This window comes from Fukomys damarensis, unplaced genomic scaffold, assembly GCF_012274545.1.
Source record: "Fukomys damarensis isolate Sample0158 unplaced genomic scaffold, DMR_v1.0_HiC HiC_scaffold_18, whole genome shotgun sequence".
Lineage (NCBI taxonomy): Eukaryota > Metazoa > Chordata > Mammalia > Rodentia > Bathyergidae > Fukomys > Fukomys damarensis.
The window spans coordinates 38,316,565-38,335,527 of record NW_022900930.1 but is presented as its reverse complement, the minus strand read 5'-3'; the positions used below and the strand labels follow the sequence as shown (position 1 = coordinate 38,335,527).

The 18,963-nt window shown below is 35.8% G+C and overlaps 1 protein-coding gene across 1 annotated transcript in view; it reads right to left on the bottom strand.

Moving 5' to 3' along the window:
- The window catches only part of Marchf1 (membrane associated ring-CH-type finger 1), a 968,384-nt gene that overhangs the window by 752,037 nt on the left and 197,384 nt on the right, over positions 1-18,963 (bottom strand). The window contains exons 3-4 of the mRNA XM_033765456.1: positions 3,911-4,001; positions 722-828 (exon numbers count right to left, since the gene is read on the bottom strand). The gene's annotated coding sequence lies outside the window, so the exon portion shown is untranslated. The remainder of the gene's footprint in view (positions 1-721; positions 829-3,910; positions 4,002-18,963) is intronic.

Below are 18,963 nucleotides of genomic sequence, written 5' to 3'. Positions count from 1 at the left end.
GAGCGCTCCTCCCCAGCCAGCTGAAGAGCAGCCCGCGGCCGGCAGCGGGCTCTGGCTCCGCTCCCCAGTCCTCTCCCCTCCCCTATTCCCCCTCCCCTCCTCCGGCCCCCACTCCGAGCCGGCACTCACTCGGCGCCCATGATGTCATCCAGTGGAAATCTGCCATGCTCAAAAACTGGAATAATCCAGCGCTCACGCGGGGCGCGCAGAGAGGGCGGAGGCGGCCGCGGAGCCTCCGGGAGTTCCCGGAACCTGACCCCCAGGTTAGCCGGAGCTTGAACGGGACCGAGCAGAGGAGGGGTCTAGGAAAAGTAGTTCGGAGAGTGCGGGCGGGTGGGGTGAGGGTGATCAGTGGGTTCGGTAGGGATGGAGCCCGGGACCAAGAGCGCGTTCGCTGATGATTCCCAAATCAGCACTTAGACGGCTGACGCTGGAGTAAAGAGAAAGTTTTCTAGGCTTCACGGGAGCCACACCACGGGTGAACACCTGTGCTGCAAATAGATTGATGAAACCCTTGGGAACCCCGAAGCCCCAGTCGCAGCGAGAAAGTTCAGGATGTCTGGGCAGCGCCAGCCTCAGTGTCCAGCAGCTAGAGTATGAAGAAGGGTGTGTATTTTTTATGGGCAAAGGAATCAGAGGCAGCAAGGTGGGGTAAAGGTCTGGGACAAGCACGCTAAAAAGAGCGCTTCCCAGGGGCAAAAGGGCACCAAAGGAAACTCACCTTTGGCCTTCCTACTGCACTCCGATCCTCCCACCAAATACTCCTACAGCCGAAGTCCTTTCCCATGGGCTGCAAGCATGGATGGAACTATGCAAATCTCCAGAGATCTATTGAAATAATAAAATATGTGATGCCAACTCTTTTTGTTCAGTGTTACATATTGGTACAAGTTTATTAGAGGAATAGAGGCAGACAGCCTCAATACTTTTGAAGATTCTCCCGTATTAATAAACACCCACGTGCACACACACACACACACACCCTTCAGATCCAGGCCTACATCCGTGTAAAGCAGCTTCAAGTTAAAACGCTGGCTGTTCAGTCGCCAGATCTCAACAACTGGAAGCGCTCTGACCCATCTGTGCTCTACTGCCTATCTTCTATCGCTCCCGGGAGAAACTTAGATTGCAGAGGACAGTACTCATGTCAGGCTTAGGCAGGAACATGGGTGCTGTGTGTCTGGGAACATCTGTTATCCTGTAGCAGTGTAGCATTTATCACAGATATAGGTACGATTAGAAACTCCTCAGTCTTTGTCAATACAAAGAGGATGCCATACAACAGCAAAAACAATAATGTCCACAACACTTTGAGGGATCCTCAGTATATTAGTCTGGTCAATACATTGTGACATTGTGAAATCAAGGAATCAGAGTATAGCTCATTGGTAGAACACTTGCCTAGCATGCTCAAGACCCTGGGATCATCTCCAGCACGACAAAAAAGAAATTGTAAAGCCTAGTGGGTTTGCTAAGGAAAAGATAATAAATGAAGTGAAAAGGCAGGATCAGAAATTACTTTTAATAATAAAATATCAAGCCAGGTATGGTGGCGCACGCCTGTAATCCCAGCAATCTGGGAGGCTGAGGCAGTAGGATAGCTGTGAGTTCCAGACCAGCCTGGGCTGCGTAGTGAGTTCCAGGTCAGTCTCATCTACATAGTGAGACCCTGTTTCAAAAAACCAAAAGAATAAAAAATTTAAAAAAAAACAAATAATAAAATATCAAACAGCATATAGTGAAATCTAGAAGTATAAACTTGCATTTAGCTGTTTTCATATTAAATTACTGTAGATAATAGTAAATCTGTATGCCGTGTTACTTATATGTATTATAACCTTGCTAATCTTACATTTTATTGGAAATGTTTTTATTTTTAAAGAATAATCACTATTTGTTCCTATGAAGTACAAGAGAACATATAAATTGAATAAACAATTTCTAGACACAAGTATTTTAAAGGCCAAAATAATGAAGATTTTTTTAAAAAAAATCTGAGCAAATGGGAAATAAACTGGACAAAAACATTATGAGAAGAATTTGGGATGTTAGCAATGGCAGTGTTTGAGATAAGAAAATGAATCAATTGCTTGAAAAAAGTAATTAGAACTGCTAATGATGCTGTTCTAAGTATATCAGAAAGTCGAGTTGTAAACTTTCCCTCCTAGATTGGTTCTTTGATGCCCCATCTATCTTCATTGTTTCTGTTTATCTTGTTCTTCAGCTAAAGGACAGTGTTGAGGCTAAAGGACAGGCATTGAGACAAGACAAATGTCGGGTAGCTGGCAGATCTAGGGATCTTAGTAGCCATAAAGATCAGAAAATGCATCCTTCAGTATCTTTGTTTCAAATCACTGCCCTAAAGGATGAAAGCCAAGCCTATATCTTTAAGAAACATGAAGTACATTAATATATGATTAATTTATTGGTCCTATGGAAAAGTCTTCAGTTTTGTGACTGGGCTTCTCGGAGGATTAAAAATACTGTGCTATGTCCATCCCTGTGACTCTTAATCTTCCCAAATTATTTACAAGATCTCTCCCTGTCTGTTTACCTACCAATATCCTTGTGCCAGTGGTATTCCCCACTTCTGATGCAAGCTTTTATTTCTTCATCATTTTGAAAAGTCATTCTATTTGAATATTTTAAGATATTTTTATCTAAATGGATGGCTAACACGACCAAAATTAAAACATTTTATTGTTACCTTAGAAAATAAAAGTGTCACGTTTCTTAGAAAAAAATTACATCCAAAATCTTGCCTTACAGCCCTAAATCACATTCTAATCTTGGTTAAATGATGAATATAGTAAACCTTGGAATTGAAGATTTAGAACGGATATATGAACTCTGCCTCAATTATTGATGCTCTGCTATACTGTCTTCATGATGACACATGATTCTCTTCCCAAAAGCAACCAGTGCTGCATTTTGGTAGGAAAGAAATAGATATTGTAGATCCCACCAAATTATAAACTTCTGCACTCTAGTTTAATTTAAAATAATTATAACTAGCAACTATTTTAAAATCCTAGTGTTCCTAGAGATTAGTGTGTTATATGTTGACAAAAAACAGAACTATTATTATTAAGCCCTTATGATGTGCCAATTACTATGCTAAGTCATTATATGTCACACGGTCTTCAAATAACCCTATGTTAACCTCTCTTGAAGATGAGGAAACAGACCTAGAGAGACTATAAAACTTGCCAGGACAGACAATTGAACTAGTACAAATCAGATCTTTACAAATGGAAAAGAGACCAAGAGGTAGAAGGAGGCAAGTATAAAAGGGAAGAGGAAGATGTAAAGAAATTAAGATGTGGTATGCACATGTATCAACTCCCCACAATGAATGTAATCTTCATGTATTGCAAACATGTACTAATAATTTTTTTAAAAAATCAAATTTACAATTTGATTCTATCATTCTAAACATACAAAGACATATAATAGTAGAATATTGTAATCTTTGCACAATTTTTCCTCTAAAAAATGAAAGCAAAGTGATACACATGTATACATATACTTACATATTATGTTTATATTTTATTTGGTCAGGAGGATAATACAGTTTAGTGAACTTTTCTATCAGTCACTAAATTCATTACTAATTTTATTTTTTATCTCTATTAAAAATAGGCTTCCATTTTGATCCTTATTTACACTTGAATGTAACTGTATCGCACACCTAAAATATACCAATCAAGAAAAAAACAATAGGCTTCCAAATTAGTTTTGAAGAAAACAACTTTGGGAAACTAAATGAGTTTTACTTTGTAATGTAGCATTAAAGAGTTTTAGTCGAAAAGCAAGGTACAGTGATTCTGTACTGGGAAATACTACTTTAAAATGAAATAAGATAGGAAAATAGTCATAAGCCATTATTTTAAATAAAGGCAAGGATTACCTCAGCAACTATCTTCTCTGTTCTCTTAATCCACTTGTGGATCTGTGAAAGTCAACTACATTACCCATCTCAATGGAGGCTGTCTTCCATGCTGTGAATATTAACAAGAAAAAGAGATTATTTTATACTTTGGATCTCAAAGGCTTCATGTCTGTATCACAGAAAGTAACATTCCCTGGGCACAGAAGTATAGCCAAGCTTCTTTAAACAGAAAGATTTGTTTGTTTGTTTTTTTTCAAAATCTTTATCTTATCTCTTTCGGTAATTGGCTAATATTCAGCAAGTGTTAACAAGGGTTATTTGAACAGATTTGTGAAAAAGTTCAAAGGCACATAACAGATGGTCATCTTTCAAGGTATCTTGTTAATCTAGCTTCTTCTTTAAAGTTAACTTCTCATGCATAAAATAAGCAGTTTAAACAAATAATGAGAATCTTTGTTTGTAAGATATGTTAACAGGTGTAAATTTATTTATTGCATTGATATGACCTAAATAATAATGTTATTTTGACTTTGGCCCCAGACATTCTTCTATCATGAAACATTCTTATTAATGGGGAGGGGGCCTGTCCCATGTCTATAAGTTCATTTGCCTACTCCACTCTCAGTGGTGCTGGTCATGGACACTGACCTGACATAAATTAGTGGTCATTTATTAATGGCCTTTGTTTAAGGTCAGAATAAAGGATGAAAAATGTTTCCTTTTAGAAAGAATTCATACTTCAAAAAACAGCCTCATTACTTGTACAAACAAAATGGTAACTCTATGTATGGCAATAGCAAGCTATGAATGAACATATTTAAACACTTTGCCCCTAAAATGAAAGTACTTGGAAAATAGAGGTGCTGATTTTACTTAGCCTATGTCAGTCCCTCCATCTCAGAGCTGAGATTTTTTCTTAACCAAATGCTTAATGTAGTCTAGTAATAACAGTATCAGTGATTGCCTGCAATATTTCTACCCAAATCTTATTGTGATCATGTATTTTTCCTCAAATTACTTTAGTTATTATGGTAACTTCATTTGTGAGCATGGAATTAAATACAACACAGAAACAAATACAACTGGGAGATCATTTTCTGATTTTTGAGTCATTATTTTGAGAAAATATAGGGTACACAGTGTATTTTATATACTATCTTCACCGGTGAAATTAAACACAGCAAAATGTCTGCAGTGAAATGGATGGAAGTTAACATCACATATGATAAAATAAGCCACCTAGCAGTTCAGATTAGGTTCTGTCAAATGAATTGTGAACAGTTTTAATGCTTAGAGATTTCTGGACTTTGGAATTGTGCACAAGCATCTTATGAGGTCCTATTTTGAGTGCTTTATATTTATTTACTTAAGACTCACAATAATTTCCTAAGTAAGGTATTCTTATTCCTCCTCTTGTATACTAGAGACACCTAACATATGGAGTAATTAAATAACTTGCATTGCTTGGTTTGTGAACCAAAAGAAGTCTGAAAAGATTTTTATAAACATTACAAAATACATTTAAAGTAACTGTAATAAGAACATAAACACAGGTGTTTATCTTAGTAAGTAAGACATTTCTGTTACAAGCAATGAAGCAAATTACAAATAAAAATAATAATATATTTTGTCAAATAAGATACGAACTTTCTAAACAGAAATAACACATCATATTTTATTGCTTAATAAACTAGAATATGATTGGCATAGTCAACATATAAAGAGCTCATCTACATCAATGAACTGTACTACAGATTCAGTAGAGAAAAAAGAAAAAAGGTTAAAAAACAGAAAAGAACTATCATAGGCAGAAACTAAATGTTAAAACTGAAGTTTAAAATTCACGTTAAAATGAGATCTAGTGCCTCAAGTTACCAAGTAAGGTTTTTTATAACTTATAGCACTCTTTACAGGTGAAAGAAGAACTTTATATATTTTTAGCATACACTTACATTTGTTCAGGCTTTTGAGAAAGCCAATGGCAGCATATGCCAAATGCTTTAAGAACTCCCAAAGATTATTTGATTTTATGAGATCTCCCATAGAGATGTAGAGGGAAAATGCTTATCCTCAAAATATTCATTAAAAATAATTTCGGGTATGAAAAGGGAAAATCAGAAATTTTAAATCCATTGTCGTGATATCAGTAAAACAACCTCACATGTATAAGGTTGAAAGAAATGATTGGACTGACCAACGTACTACTTTGCAACATGTTGCTGAGTCCAAAGAACAGGCAATGGTACAAATTCATAGTTAGGTTTCCTGATGTAACATTAACAAGATCTCTACAGCTGTTGCCAGGGAACCTCACATCCTTAATCCTTGTACTGAAGCAGAGTAGTTTCTCTGCAGGTGTCCTCATCCAGGTGGGACGGTAATTTTCACTGCAAAGATATTTTTTGCCACAGTAAGTGATGACTGGCTGTGAAATTATTATGTTTCACTGTGGACTTGCATGCTGTCCCCTTATTCAAACAAGTTGCAAATATTCCAACTTCAGAGCAATATTAAGTCAGAAACCTCTGGAAACTAGATTAGCCCAACCATAGTCTAACAAAATAGCAATCTCAACCATTAAATATGATCTTTTTGCAACCTATTAAGTTCCCTTTTAAATTCCAACCCCATCATTTGTTCTCCCATCTTTTGTAATTTTTTCTTTGGTAAATAGTTTTATTCATCCAAGTTTTCAAGGAATCTAAACAGTTATTGTTACATCTTTCTTTAAACTTGCACACACCACTGAAATAATAAAAATCTCATGAAGACATATATACTAGTATTTTTCAAATAATATTATTTTGTTTAATTAAAGCCAATTCTTTTAAAACATGATGGACATCATAATGACCCTGTCATTGTGTTTTCCAATCAAATATTCTATCCTGTGTATTGGTGAAATTCTATGGATACAAGTGACAAAGTCACTAAATCCTTTGGCTCTTGCTCCATAAAAATCTCTTGAGATGTTGAACCTTTTACATCTCACTTACTGTTTTCCTCATTTACAACTTTTCATCTTGTTCTGGCTAGTCTCTGTTTACCTCCCTCTGTTCATTCTGTATTCTTTGTGTTTCTCAGTGCCCCAGTGTGCTGACTTCTTTGGAGTTTTCCTTGTCCCTTGACTTCCGATTGAATTTGGCTTGAAGGCATGAGAAGGATTTGGAGCTTGGAAATAAAGAGAGATGGACTGAACTTTGCTTTCTAATTACAGTTTCTCCCTTGATTCCAGCTCTCAACCAGACTTTCATAATACCTAAGGATTGATAAACATTGAAGGAAGTAATGGTTTCACATTCTTGCTAGTTCTAAACTACCTTGCTAGTACTACCCACATCTCAGTAAATATTTTCTTCACTAAAATGTCCTTTTATACAACTTAGGTGGCGCCCTCTTTATTATCAAAGCACAGAATAATACACACACACACACACACACACACACACACACACACACACACACACACTATTCCAAGCCATTTAAATAGTCTGCAATTTATTCGACATCTATGCTCTTCCCTTCTACCCTACGTTCATTACAAAACATCCTTCACATGCACAGAGTATCTGCTCTCAATGCAAGCAATGTCTTTCTCCTGAGCAAAATCTTCAATATTGCCCAACATCACTAATAGTAGTCTCAAACCTGAGAATTATTGCAAATAGACTACAAATATTTAAACATGAAAGCATTTTCATGGAAAAATCAAAGTCGTACATAATATTATTTAATTAAATTACATTTTTTGGATTAATCAAATGCCTGCTTACTTAAAACATGACTGGCTTCATATTTACTTTGTCATTGTGTGTTTTTTGAGGCAATCAAATCTTCCATCATAGATTTTTAAATAAAGTTCATGGAGGGCATGAAGGGAGGGCAGTGGGAATGGGGAAGAAATAAGAATCAAGATACATCATGTAAAGGTACAAGATACCAATGATGAATGTAAATGTATTGTATATCTAAAATGTACCAATAAATGCAATGGAAAAATAAAGTTCACATCTAAAAGATAGACTCTAGACTCTAATTTTCTAGTTTACTCTATTGCCACTCACATGCATTTACATACCACCCAGGCATCTCCGTCTCTGACCTTTGTTTTAGGTAATCTCCATCCTGTCTGAAAGATACCCATAGTGCTTAATGGCCTTTTAATGGCAAAATCCCTTTCATCTTCCAAAGAAGAAATACTTCATTAAAAACCAATAGTCTAGAGTTTAAGAATTGTATGTCCATTATCTCATTTAATACGTATTATAATTAGAGAAGTGAAGTTTAAGGACTTGTACAAAAATTAAGATGTGAAATCAGACTTGAAACTAAACCTGCACCATAAAAACTAAACTATATTTTCGAATAAGATGCTAGTGCAAAACTTCAGGAAATGATTTACTCTTTGCAAGCTTTTGATGCCTCCATAGTTTTAATTCATGGTCTCTAGTACATACTTCCTCATGCTGCATTGGCATGATTTTATCTCTCCCACTATTATATTCTTAAGGATGGGAAATTTAGCTTGCATTTTATTTGCCTTTCCTTTTTTTTTTTAGATAGTCTCACTATATTCCCAAGGTTTGCCTCAAAATCTAGGTTCAAGCCATCCTCCTGCCCCAACCTCCTGAATAGCGGGTACTACAGTGAACCACCAAGCACAAAGCCCAGACTTTTTCATTTTTGGTACCAGAATTTAATAGGCTGTCTGAGTATTTAATATAGAACAATATATCATAATTATTAATGTATTCTAAAAGAATGACATTATTTTAACATTAAAATAAAGCAACATCTATTAGGAATTGTTCCATTGTAATATTTCCAAAAGTGCTCATTTTTATATATCCTTGACACAATAGTAGGTAGGTATTTACATAGTCTGACGTCAGACTCTGTCACTGAGGCAAACTGACAATCTTTTCCGGTTTTTTATTGTCTTGGTTAACTAAAAATGAGTAACTAAATATATGTACCAAGAATCCTTCATTTTTCTGTTAACTTTAATGGATTTAGTATACATATCTGTGCTGAAAGTACTTTTGTAACCAATCATATATTGTAAATTACTTATACACTGAAAACCATTAGTTACCTAGATGTCTACATTTGCCATTTAGGTTGTTTCTAATTTACTCAGCTTATGAACTCAATTTAAAGCATGCATATTGTGAATGGAAAAGCATCCAAATTTCTATATTTAAATCATAAAATAAATGCATGGAAACAAAATTAAATATGTGAACAATGTCCTTCGACTGAAAGCTATTTGGTGACAAAAATAAAGAACCCAACCACATCCTAGTTAATGCTATAAAATCATGTGATAATCATGCAGTGTATTATGTTATGTGCCTGGCACTGCTCTGAGTCCTTTACATTCATTGTTACCTAATGAACACAACAACTTTGTGCAATAGGCATTATTTCTCCCATTTTATAGATAAGAAAAGTGAAGTAAAAAAAAAGAAAAGCAACTTACTGCTGTGCAGAAATTAATAAACAATTATGCCAACTTATAGGTATCTATTGTGTCCTTTACAACACAATTCTGTTGCATGGCTTCCAAAATCCATATAAGGCTAAAACATGGCATTAGATTTCAGTTGACTAACAGGTTTCAGTTTTACATCCATCCTTAGAAATTTGATAAAGTTGCTTGGATAAGCAGTTGAAGTTCCTGTGGTCACACAAATGCTCAGCAGTAAAGGGTGTGTTCTTCCATTCATGATAGGCTGTGGCCCAGAGTCACTGATCCTGGGTTAAGTACCATGGACAGCGCTGTCCACAGCCTATGGCAGCTGAATTTGAATATCATCTTTGTTAGGCAAAGGGATAAGTTGGGACCTAATATTTTTCAGAAATTCGAGCAAATATACAGACCTAAATATAATTTCATTAATGTACAATATACATAGAAGTACTTATTGTTTTATTTCAGTGAAATAAGTATTATGGTGTCTAAGTATGTCAAAGAAGGAGGAAAAGGAATAACTAAATTTCAGCAATGTTATATTGTCCTGCTATTTCTATTTGCACTCAGAGGCCTACATATTGTTATTTTCTTAAGTTTTCCAAAAGCATCTATCAATTTTATTGCACTGGATCTTATAAGATTTATAGTGGTGGTATTTATGACATTGATAAATGTTATTAATGAAGTTTATGACTTTTACTTAATTGTAATTAATGCACTGCATGAGGTTTGTAGTTAAAAGAGATCTTAAGCGTAAATATGTGGTCTTGGTCACTGTCAATATGTTGTATTTGTCCCCAAAGATGTTTGCACTCTTTTAAAAATATTTTGCCATAAAACCCATTGCATTGAGTAGTCTCCCATGACCATCTTTCTTTCACAAAATTTCTATCATCACACATACATCTAAATTAATAAAGCCTTTCAAGATTCATTTTTCTGGGATTTTTTGCAGTTATCTTCTGAAAAACCTTGTCTTGGATTTAAAATAATATATTTTTAAACAATTGATAAAGATTGACTTTTCAGATTTCTTTTTAAAGATAAGATAGAGAGTTCCAAAGAAAAGGACTCAAGAAAACCGAACTAATGCAAAAATCAGTTAATGCAAAAAAGAGGAGGAAGAGGGCACTCCTAGCATTATAAAGGGGTGCATCACCACCAGCAAGGCTTCCCCAAGCCTTCTGAAGGGGCACTGATCACCCATTGTATAGGGGAACAAGGAAATATCAGGCCTTACCAAGTTTACAAATTTTTTACAAATCCAAAAGTCCAGACTGTCCTCCTAGGACAGTGATGGTGAAAACTTTAGAGAAGAGTGCAGAAATTACAACCCAAAACACACTTCTTTATCCCAAAGCGACAACACTTCAATTAAACCTGAATACTGAGGTTTTAGCTTGGTTTTAGCTTAGAAAATACAACTCAACATTAACATCTTTTGTCAAAAAAAAAAAGCAACACATAACATATGTGCCATAGATTTGATATTACTGCAGTCAGGCTTGCTGCTACATAAAAGAAAACTGAAATGTTTTTTTCATATACTTATTTTTCTTATATGATAGAAACACTGTGTTCTATCATGGATAGCTTTTTATCCCCAGCCTCTGGTAACCACCATTCTGCTCTCTGCTTCCATGAATTCATATTTTAGGTTCAACCTACAAGTGAAAACATGCAATATTTTTCTTTCTTTGCCTGGCTTATTTTGCTTATCTCTTTTAGCATAACACTCTCCATGTTTTTCCATATCACTGAAAATATCAGAGATTTCCCTCAATTTTAAAGGTGAATAGCATTCCATTCCATATTTACCACATTCATATTTTTTATCCATTAATCCATGGAGGGAGATTTATGATTGATTCCATGACTTAAGTAATACAAATAATGCTGCATTAAGTTTATGGATATCTCTTCAATGTACTGATATCCTGAAGTAAGATGTTTTGATTATAGTTTCTATTTTTAGTTTGTCAAGGAAACTCCACGTATTTTTCTATAATGGCTGTACTAGTTCACATTCCTACTGCAAGTGTACATGGGTTCCTTTTCTCCATACCTTTCCCAATACTTTTTTCAGTTCACTTTCTCTATTAGTACATCTTTGTAATACATAAAGTCATAATGTTTACATGTCTTTTGCGGAGTTGGTACGTGAACATAATACATTTTAATTCCCTTCATCATCCCCTTTCTCTTCCCTACAGTCATCTCTTGATCCCTTCCTTTGTCTTCTTTTTGTTTTGGTTTGGTTTGGTTGTTCTTCATCCCCTGGTGGTAGCCATGGACAGTTTTAAGGCAGGTTATTGTTCATTGTCATTTCATTTTTCATTTCCCTTATGATTAGTGACATTGAATATGTTTTCATGTCTCTGTTGGTCATTTGTATATTTTCTTTTAAGAGACATCTATTTGGGTCCTTTTCCTAGTTTTAATGGGATTGTTTATTTTCTTGCCATCGAGTGGCTTGAGCTGCTTATGCATTTTGGATATTAACCTAAATTCCTGTGAGCTTTACCTTACTATCCCCCTTCCATAGTACACTCAAATATTTTCAAGTAAACCATGGTGCCACATCTCTATCACTGCTGGAAATTTTGCCACTATGTTCAAAATGTACATTTAGAACAGAGGGAAATAGAGAAACCACAAATTTGCATAATATTTGTGGCAGAATTCTTACATATAAAAATAAAGAAAATGTGGCTTCAATGAAGACATTAGCAAAAAAAAAAAGACTCAAAAGCATAAAATCAGGAGGAATCAGTTATAAAGCTAAGAAAATAAACTTCCAGAAGAAAGTAAACTGGAAGAAATCATTTGTTTGGTCAAAGATAGGCTAGCTTCTGTTGTTTTTACAAACACTGAAAATCTTGCCTTTTAAATAACAAAGGCTTATTTTTCACTATTTATGTCCGACACAGAATCAACAAGGGGCAGATGTCTACCACCTTACAATGTCACGATCACAATCCAAGGCTTTCTGGTTTATCATGACAGGAGTTAGTAAATTAATGAAAAAAAAAGTGTACTGGCTTTTAAATGCTTTCACCCAGAAGTATTTTGTTCACATCTGTCACCCAGAAATCCCTTTGCCACACCTAGTTACTAAAAGACTTATGCAAGAAAAAAACAGGAAAATATGAAGTTTTACAAGACATTGATAGTCTTTCACAGTAGCTGTTACGAAAGCAAATATCAAATGAAAGGTAACATAAAGGCGTAAAAACTATTATATACATACATATACGTACATGCAATTCTATGTCACTTCATGATAGGTAAATTCTGAAAAATACATCATTAGACAGTTTCACTGTTATGCAAAAATCAGTGTACTTGAACACACCCAGATAATCTAGCCTGCTAGGCACCTAGACTGCTTAACACAATCTATTGCTCCTATATTACATACCTATGCAGTGTGTTACTGTACCAAATGCTGGAGACAACTCTAACACACTGGCAAATTTTTGTGTACCTACACATATCCAAACACAGAAAAAATATAAGTAGTAAGAATTTTTCAGTTCCAATATGATCTTATGAGACCACCTTTGGTGATGCAATCCTTCATATACCAAAATGTCCCACTACCTGGCTCATAACTATGTACATATCTATCAATACTTGTGTACATGCATACATAGGTCACCAGGATGAACTGAATACAGCTTCATCATTAGTCTGCAGAAAGCAGGTAATCACAGGAAATTACATGAGAATATTTCATGCCATACTGAATGCTTGAGACTTACTCATACCTAATAAGTTGGTCCTTGTAATATAAGAAGCCTCTATAATTTGTCAAATATCTGAACAAGGCGGTCAGGGTTATTCATTCTAAAATAGGACAGCCTAGTCACATTAATAGTATAAATAAGCTTTCTTCACAGGATACTACATCTTTGGAAGAAAATTGACTTTCCACTTGACTAGCAGTCATGGTTTTCTGAAACTTGTGAGAAACGCAGCAGCAACACTTGGTAAGGGAGGGAGAAAGAGTGAACTAGAATGACACGTCCACTGACTCTTGAGAAGAAACCAACTTGTTTCCTTCCCTGTTAGGAAAGAGTAGGTTTTAAAAAAGCGAGGTTCCATTCAGCCACAGAACAAACCTGAAGTGCCTGGATTAACAAGACACTAAAGGAACACCTGTTTTCTTGGCTAGAAAGATAAAGAGTTAGAAAGGGGACTCTGAACTGTTACTAAGAAGGACTCTTGGGAGGACTTCAGAAAGATGGAGAAATAAGGAACTTTGGGTGTGAGGTAGAGTCCTCATACCCAAGTAGTGTCCTTTGTAGAAACCAAGAAAAATGTGTTTTTGCATAATGTAAATCTGATCCTTCAAGAAAATATTTGTATTTCTATTCTAGGGGAAGCAGTCTTCAAAGCAGGTAGTGTCTAATCTTTGATTTTCTTGCCCTTAACCCACCCCAGGCCCATCACAGACAATAATGAAGGCACCATCATTGATGAGCAACTGCAGAGACCACTTCAGACTGACACTCGATTCCCCCACCTAAGAAACATGATGACTGAATTTCCTGTTCTTGCACCTTCTTCACACAGAGCCCAAGGACACACTCGGCAGTTTGTGGAGCTGATCCGTCTATGTTGCTTGTAGATCCTTAAAACATGTACTTCACTTCCTCATTCTTATTTTCCTCATTTCTAAAACAGAAATGTTAGTATCTGTGGTTACTCTCACTATGACTTGTGAAGATCAAGTGAGTTCAAATGAGTACATATGTAGGAAAAGCCTCTGAAATTGTCAAGAGATAGTTTGTCATTAATAACCTGCTTAGATCTGAGGATCAGTGGAACAGATTGGAAGACACAAATACAAATCCAGATGTACACAGATACCTCATCTTTGACAAAGGAGCTGACCATCCTCAGTGGAGGAAAGATAGCCTCTTCAATAAATGGTGTTGGAAAAACTGGATCTCAACCTGCCAAAGATTAAAACTGGACTCTTATCTTTCACCATGCACTAAATTAAAATTCAAGTGGATTAAAGATCTAAATATTAAAACAGAAACACTAAACCTGCTGGAAGATAAGTGAGGCAGAACTCTTGAAGACATTGGCATAGGAAAAGATTTTATGAACAAATCCTCAGTAACACAGGAACTAGCAGAAAGAATCAATAACTGGGATCTCATCTTATTAAAAAGCTTCTGCACTGCAAAAGAAACCATCAACCTACTAAGAGACAACCTACAATATGGTAAAAAATTTTTACCAGCTGCTCCTTAGACAAAGGACTATTATCTAGAATATGTAAAGAACTCAAAACAATCAGCCCCCCAAATAAAAGGACCCGATTCAAAAATGGGCATCTGAAATGAACAGACATTTCTCAGACAAAGAAGTAAAAGCAGCAAGTAAATATATGAAATCACTGGTCATTCAAGAGATGCAGATGAAAACAACACTGAGATTCCACCTCACCCCAAAAAGAATGGCTGCTATCAAGAAATCACACAATAACAAATGTTGGCAGGGTTGTGGGGAGAAAGGAACCCTTCTTCATTGTTGGTGGGAGTGCAGACTGGTGCAACCACTATGGAAATCAATATGGAGATACTTCAAAGAGCTGGGACTAGAGGTTCCATGTGACCCAGCCATCCCTCTGCTGGGTATCATTTCAAAAGAATTAAAAGAATCATATCACAGTGATATATGTGCACCCATGTTTATAGTGGCACAGTTTGTAATAGCTAAAACTTGGAAACAGCCTATTTGCCCATCAGTTGGAAACTGGATAAAGAAGATGTGGTTTTTCTATAAAATGGAATATCACTCAGCCATAAAGAATGAGAAATTAGGGCCAGGGATTTAGCTCAGCAGTTCGGTGGCCTGCCTTGCAAGTACAAGGACCTGAGTTTAATCCCCAGTACCAAAATAATAATAATAATAATGAGAAATTAAATTCATTCAGAGGAAAATGGATACATATTGAGAATATACTCCTACGTGAAATAGTAAGTCACACATGTGTAAATACCGAATAGTTTCTCTGGTGTGAATAAACTGTAATAGTACATAAGATCCTAATGAGATATCTGACATTGTGAAATGGGAAGAAAAGGGCTAAAGGTGTAGAGAAGGTGGGATGGGTAGGGGAAGAGTAATAAGGGAAAAGAAAAAAGATGTGAGAAAATGAAAAGATGGAAATAAAGTGCTTGTAAATGGGGAGGGAAAGAGGGGGTGAAGGGAGGGCAGGAACAAGGGGAAAAAATGAGAACCAATACCTGTCATGTAGAGGTACAAGATCCCAATAATGAATGTAACTGTACTGTATACCTAAAATGTACCAATAAACTCAATTTTTAAAAAATAACATGCTTATACTGAGTATTTAAACTATGTTCATATATATATGATAAAATGTGATATGTTTATATTACATATTGTATGATATTATATTATATAATTATATAATAATTGTATGTCATATTATGTATATTTTGTATGTTCTGATACCTAGATTATGTATTTGATCCTTCAGGTCAACATCCTTAGCAAGAATATTTCAGTTCTCCCTCTGCAGCAAGCAATTTCACCTACGGATTTAAGAGAAGAGTCATTTAAAAAACTAAATCCCCTTAAGGAAAAAATACAGTAATAATGTTTTTTGTAGTCAGCACACTAACCATTAAATAAATTTTAGCACGTGATTATCTACATTTTATCATTTAGTGCTATTTATAACACAATTGACAAAATACTATAACTTTGTTATTGATTTTTTTCATAAAAAATATTAGATCTGGCTTGACAATTTTGTAGAATTTTAGCATACTGAGCTCAAAAGGACTTCAGAAATTATTTATATATTATCCTGACTAGATTAAAAAAAAAACTAAGGCCCAGAAAGGTTAAGTGGCTTGTAGTGGTCTATAGTTTACTGTTCATAGAATTGTAACTCTTAACTGACAGCCACTTTACAAGATGGTGAATTTTTGAAATCCTCATTTACTGATTAGGAAAACAATCTACTACTACTACAATGATGAATTAATAGAAAGGTAAATTTTTCTTCACAATTAAGTAATACATCAAATCTTATAAATTTATACACACATATATTCTATTTTTGCCTTCCTGGCCATGAAGTGAACAGCTTGGTTCACAACATGCTTGCCACCATGATGTATAGCTATAATTAGTCAGTTTTGTTGTTGTGTTTTAAAGACTCGGTAATATACAAAAGAAATCCTATTTTAAATAAAATATGAAGAGTATGCAATGTATCATTTAGTACTGATATATTTGAATTCACTTGAAGATAAGGTTCATGTCTGGCTGAGTCAGGAGCACCGCACCCATCTCTCCTGAGAAAACACCAGGCCTATTAGGGCTGGAATAATCCGCCCCCTCGGGTGTGTAGAGATCTGACCTTAGACAGATAAACTGCTCCTCTCAAAACCTCTAAAGTCCTGACTCCATTTACCTCAGCCCCTAAAGCACACAATCCAAAAACAAACATGTGGCCAATAAGGATGTGCTAAATTTCCCGACTGCACCCTGGCTCCACCCCGGCTCCACCCCTGCCTTACCCTATCCAATAGCGATCCAATAGAGCTACCCTGGCTCCACCTCGGCCTTACCCTACGTAAGTCTACATTTCGTCAATAAAAACGGAAGCATTCCGGAAATCTCCCCGGAGTCTGCTTGGTGATTCCATGCCTTGCCCTGCCCGTCCGAGCTCCCGAACTTTGTTCCACGAGCGGACTCACAGATGACAACATTCACTACCTACAGATAATCTCCTAATGTAAATACCCTTTCTAAAAGAAAATTAATGAAGATTATCCATTAAGAGTCGCATGTGTCCAAAAAGTATAAGTTCTATGTGTGTGTGTCTTGTAAAATAGCTAGGTGAACTTATGCCTTAGATTTCTTTTAAAAGAGAACTGCAACAGCACTGTGCTGGGGGGAAAAGCCTAAAATGTAGGACTCTTTAGGCTTAAGTATGAAGTGTCCCCCAAAGACTTTTATATTTACTTTGATAACCAGTGCTGTAATATTCAGAGATAGGACCTTAAGAGACGATTAGATCATGAGAACACTAACCTCACCAGTATTAATCTATTGATGAGTTCACAGCTGGTGGTCTCTAAGGAGGCAGGGCCCAGATGTAGGAATGAAGTCACAGAGGTTGTGCCCTTCCTCTCTCCCTGATTCTTTTCCCTCTCACTGTGCTTTCTGGTGTCCACGAGGAAAGCAGCTTTCCTATACCACAGCCTTCCACCATGATGGAGCCAGCCAACCATGGACTGGAAGCTCTGAAACCAGGAGCCAAAATAAACCTTTCCTCATCTAAGCTGCGTATGTGAGATTCTAATCCAAACTACAGCACACACTAAAATATAAGCAAAATATCTTTTACATGTGGTTCTTCACAACTTAAAATATGAATAGCATTTTTGATGTTATATTTTGTTGAAATTATTTGCTTTATTCAGGTGTATTCTTTTGTCTATTTTGAAAGGATGGAGAGAATTTTATGTGTTTACTGTATACAATATGATACTATGAAGCAGCTAAATCTAATTAATTAAAATATTCATTGCCTCACATCATTATGATTTTGTGTTAAGAACAGCTAATATAATTTTCCTCAGCATTTGTTTCTAACTTCCCTGTAGATGTTCAATATTTTTGATAAATAATATTTTTCCCCATCTTGAAAAGTAGACATCACTAATCTGTCAGAAAATTATGTTGGGAAAATTTATAGTTGAATTTTTAAAGTAACAATATTACTAAGATTTGTGTTCAATACTGCCAAATTATGAATTAGGTATTCTACATAGCAAATAGAAAGGAAAAAGCCTACATGATAGATATGGGGAGGAATATTTTGCATGCAGTTTTTAGTCCTTGCCATACAATAATAAGGAAACCTTCTCAGAAAAAATTTTCAGTATTTGACTCAATATCATGATAAGATAAAGGTAATAAAGAGGTTATACAACACTAGGCAGTTATAAAATAATAAGTTTAAATTTATCTGCATATTCTGGTGAGAAGCTACTTATTGGCAAGGTGTGGGCAGTAATATGCAAGGGCCATCAGTGAGGTTTGACTCCAAAGACTAAATGGAGGAAAACTGTACAGCTGTACCACAGCCCAATACCTTCCATAGCCAGGCAGTATGGGCCCACATATGGTATCACATCAAGTGGGGCATCGACAGACAGCATGAGGCTGTCCTCAAATCAGGAGTATAAAGTAGTTCCCACAGGACGTGCACAAAACTGAATGAGTGCCAACATCTATACAAAAGTCATTTAAGACGTTTGATATTTGACAGCTGTTTCATAATGAGTGTGTTAATTACTCACTTAATAAAGAAGTGCCGCGTTCTGACATTGCTTTGAGCTTGGCCATCAGGAATAAAGTTTCTATACAACTTCATCCCACTCTCACAGAACTTCCTTTGTTTATTCATAATTCGGTGTCAAATCCTCTACTTTTACGGGTGATTGGTAGAAAGAGAAAGAAAGAAAAGAAAGGAAGGAAGGAAGGAAGGAAGGAAGGAAGGAAGGAAGGAAGGAAGGAAGGAAGGAAGGAA